This window comes from Lissotriton vulgaris, chromosome 1_1 (genome assembly GCF_964263255.1).
Source record: "Lissotriton vulgaris chromosome 1_1, aLisVul1.2, whole genome shotgun sequence".
Classification (NCBI taxonomy): domain Eukaryota; kingdom Metazoa; phylum Chordata; class Amphibia; order Caudata; family Salamandridae; genus Lissotriton; species Lissotriton vulgaris.
In genome coordinates this window covers 1557334323-1557339333 of record NC_141685.1, presented here as the reverse complement: position 1 = coordinate 1557339333, position 5011 = coordinate 1557334323, and positions in this window count along the sequence as shown.

The following is a 5011-nucleotide window of genomic DNA, read 5'->3' as shown; positions in this document are numbered from 1 at the left end:
ACCATTCCCAGGAAGCTTCGTACTTCCGATATGTTCGTCGGGCTGGGGCTGCTTGCACATCTTTGACTTTGTCAGGGTCAGGGGCGATCCCTTGGTCGGAGAAAGTGTATCCGAAGAAGCTGATCTTATTCTGGAGAAATTGGCACTTCTCCCTGTGCAGCGTTAGGCCTGAGTCTTTAAGTCTCTGCAATACCCCTTTTAGCCTTTGGTGGTGCTCCTCGATGGTGTTTGCATATATGAGCAGGTCGTCACTGACGTTCAAAACCCCTGGGAGTCCACTCAACACTTCCCTGATGGTGTTTTGGAAGACTTCGGCTGCGCTGGAGATGCCGAAGTTGAGACGTTGATAACGCCTGAGGCCCACATGGGTAGAGAAGGTGGTGATATACCGGGAGTCTGGGTGCAGAGGCAACTGATGATAGCCGGATCGCAGATCCATCTTGGAAAACCACTTTGCGCCGTTTAATTCTCCCAGGATATCATCAATGGTGGGCGTTAAGTGTCGTTCCCTCTTGACTGCCGCGTTGGGTAGGCGCATGTCGACGCATATGCGGACTTGTCCTGGCTGTTTGGGTTTTCGCACCACCACGATTGGCGATACCTACGGGGTGGGCCCGCTGACCTTCTCGATAATGCCCTGTTTCTCGAGGGCCTTGAGTTCTTCTTCCACCTTTTTCCTGAGGTGGAACGCTATTCTACGGTGTCCGAGGGCGACCGGTTGGATGGACGGGTCTATGTGGAGGGATACCTCTTTTCCTTTTAGACACCCAATGCCTCGAAACGTGTCTTCAAATTCATCAAGGATCGCATCTAACTCCTTCTCCAGTACGGCCATCGCGAAAAAGATCAGTTGGAGTTCTTCCGCCGCCCGTCCACTGAGGAGCATGCCGCTGCCTTCTTTGGTTACGTAGACGGTCGTCGGGACCTTCCTGTCTTGATGTCGTAGCTCCGTTTGGAAGCATCCGATTAGCGGGATTGGAGTCTTTTGCACATAGGCGAAGACGCGGATTTTTGTTGCCTTGAGAGTGGGTTTGTCCCGCAGATGGTTGTTAGTACACGTCTGGCGCCATGAGTTCAATCGAGGCTCCTGTGTCAATGGTGGCCCTCACTTCTTGTTGGTTCAACCTTATGCGGCATCTTGGGAGACACCTTTTCTTCCTTTGTGGCTGATTGATGGCAAATACGTAGTGGACCGGATAGTCGCTGGAATCATCGTCCATGTCTTCGCTATCTGGGTTTTCTCTGATTGCGTGGGCCGCCTCTGGTTTTTGTTTGGAGGACCTGCAGACTGATGCGAAGTGGTTCATGCATCCACATGCACCGCATTTCTTCCCGCGCGCTGGACAGTCTTGAGCGCGGTGGGGCATGCCTCCGCAGTATCCACATTCTTTTCTGCGTTCTTGCAGCTTCTTTCCTCCAAATTGTCGCTGCTTTGGCCCGGCAACATTCACCTGCTCAGCTGTGTTGACTTGCTCTGCTTTCACCGGTCTATGGAGTGCTGCCTCCATGTGAGGTGCTCTCACCTGCGTTAACTCTTTAGAGCGGCCCAGTTTTAGGATGTCGGCTAGAGGTTTTCCATCCTCTTGGAGAATTTTGACTCGCAAATTGGAAGAGTAGCACCCTTGAATTATTTGGCCACGTATCTCCTCTTGTTCGTCCCTGAAGCCACAGGTGCTGGCGAGTTCTTTCAGCCTGCCGTGGAACGCGTCTAGTGACTCTTCCGCTTCCTGTCGCGCTTGCCGGAATATGAAACTTTCATAATCCTTGCTGGCCATGGGTTCAAAATGTGCGTTGAGCGCGTTGAGGAGTGTGACGAAGTTGTGTGTGGCTTAGCTTCTACTAGGGTCTTATAGATTCTGTGGATATCCTTCCCCCTAGATGAAGAAGAAGTGCCCTGCGCAGTTCCCTCGCCGTTCCAGCACCTTTGAAATAGAATTGTAACCGCTCTGTCCAGTCTTTCCAGCGTGGCGCCAGGGAAGCAGGTGCACCATCGACCACAAACGGTTCAATGGGGGGAATGGCCGCCATATTGGCACGTGTGGTCCCTCCCTGAGCTGGTGGTGGGGCACAAACGCTGCGGTCGCCAGAAAATGACATCCACCTGTGGGGGTTCGTCGACGGGCTTCTGATCAGTACTTGTGCTGTGAAACCGGCGAAGAGTAGGGCCACCTCCGGTGACAGGGAATCCTCCTGTGCAAGCTTAGTGGGCGTATGTCTCCCCAGGCAGTTGCAGATAATTAGCACCTCTTACTCTCATGCTGCCGGTCGAACCGAAAAGTCTTGCCCCTGTGGCGCACACTGCAAAGCACGCCCCTTGCAATGAGCACACTCACGCGGGGTCACCAGCACTGTAGGGCGTCGCCCGCCGACATCTGTGGCCGGGGCGGGGAGTCTCGGCTGGGCCTGTGCAAAGGGGTTTTTGGAAAATTAGGACTCCGGGGGCGCGCTGCCTAGGTTAGAACGTTACAGTGTGTACAAGGAACATGAGGTATCGTTGTGTAGTGCGTGCCCTTCTTCATACACACTTTTCCTCTTAGAAATGGCGCTGATACACGCATACAATGGGAGTACTTCGTCGATTTCTACAGAATCTATTATAATCCCTCCTCTCCCGGGGTCACGTGTTCGTACACGAGAGACGACCGCCGGGAAACTACAGAGGAGAGATTGCCTGCAGCGGGTGAGTGTGACTTTCTCCACCGCTGTTTGTTAGACTACGGGTCCGCGTCTTATTAAATAAGCGTCGGGTGCCCAGAGCTCTGAACGAATGTCCTTTGGACACCAGTCTAATTTCAATCTTTTTTACTCGCCAGCATACCGCCGTAGAGGTGACGCACCCGTTTCCTCATTTTGGCACATCAATAGAATCCCCTCCCGGCTTTCCGCCTTACACCAAAGCGAGACCCAGGTAATTCATTGTTTTTTACCTTTAACCAGCGACTGGGCAATTATATCTCAGGACTATTGTTACTTGCAATACTTTTTTTTTTTTTTTTAGGAACATAGTATAGCGCTTTGGCACAGAAACTCATGATTCTTTTATTTTTGTATAGCGCCATACTTATAAATCATCATTACCAGTGGGAAACGATCACCAAACAGACGAGAGACTTAACCATATATTCCTACCGATTGCTCTCTCAACAGTATCGACTATATCATAGTCATACAGAATACCCAGTGGTAAGAATAATATTGTCTTGCTGCCCAACATCCCTTCTATGGTACACCTTAGTCCTACATGCATTTTCTTCCTTTTGAAGCCTCCTTATGAGTTTCTTTCCCCATCTTTCTTTTTCTTCCTTACCCTACGTAGCCAGAACTAAGCTTAAAAGACCTAGACTTACTCCGACCATACATTGGATTTGGAGTGCAAGGTAATACCGCTTATCCTTGGATTAAAAGATTTTTGCATGGACTGTGCTGTCTGGATCTTTGCCCTCTATAGGCACCTTTATCACTACCACGTTATGAGGCCACATAAATACCTCTTCACTCACATATTTTGATTAAATATTCTTGACATCTCACTGTATACTCACCACCACCACAGACACCCTCTAATTTTAGGACCACTGTGTACGAGTGAATTATGACCACACACAGGTCTTTTAAATTTCATTTCACTCACTACGTGCACACTAGCACTATAGACCAATCACTTGCCCCAGTATGCAAGCATCTTCATCAATCTCACCAACCGTGTGCGAATAAATACGCACGTCACTACTGCATGTTGGTTGCACATCTGTCACCATATGCAGTATTGAGAGAAACATGAATGCAGAATGACATGCTTACATTATTTTGTATCACCAGCCCTGAAGAGTCGTGTTGACTCAACCGTACACGACGAAACACGTGTCGGCGATTGTTATTATTCTCAAGTCTGGAGAAAATAAACATCTTGCTGTGACAAGAAGATTTACACCAAAGAACCTGCTTCTGCGCATCTTTTGCCTTTTGGTCATTGTACTTTGTTTTGATAACACACATGTAGTTGCGAGAGCCTAGTTTTGTTAATTTGCCTTGTCTTTTGACTTGTTTGGACGGTTAAGGGTGTTTGCCGTCTGCTCTTCACGCACTACACAACGATACCTCATGTTCCTTGTACACACTGTAACGTTCTAACCTAGGCAGCGCGCCCCCGGAGTCCTAATTTTCCAAAAACCCCTTTGCACAGTATTCTTGACTTGTCTTAGGACTGGGTGCCTCCACGTTACTAACTTTACTATTGTTACTTTTACTTAGCTGGTTATTGTCCATTACAAAATGGACAGGGATAAAGCAGCAGCAGATCTCTTTGAAAACCTGGCCAAAGGCATGCCCACACACCAGGCATCGGCCGCAGCGGGTCCTGCACGAATTGAGGGTCTTAGAGACAAATTCCTGAAACTAGAGAAGCTTAAAAAACAAGAAAATTCCAGGTGGTGGGATGGGGCCACTCTTAAGCACTATTTAAAACTCAAGATAGTTCCTAGGGGTTTACGGTCCCATATCTTCCCCACCTATGATGATCTCGACCGGGATCTCATGATCAAATGGGAAGATTCACTAAATCAGAACTCCACCACACTCATGGACATCCTTATCGAAAGTGCTGACCGAAAAACCGCTAAACTACAGACAGAAATCTCTAATATAGAACAAGAGATTAAAGATCTGAACAAACCCGAGGCCACCGTAAAGAATTACACCCTACTGGATGAAATTCTGCTTAAACATCAAACAGAAATCAAGAATAGAAAGGCACGCCAAATCAAGAGGGATGAGGCAGACTACAAGAATGGTAGGGTATACACCTTTGATCGCAAATATGATTCATTGATCCCCAGACCTAAAAATAATTCCCAACCCGGGAGACCCGCCACTTCCAATTCCGCTCACTCTAGTACCACCTCCCTGAGTTCCACTGGACTCAGTGACATTGAGAACGAAATCCTAGCTAACGCAGAACCTAACAATTCGAACTTTTTTTTAGAAGTCGAGCGGGTGAGGAAGGGCAACAGAA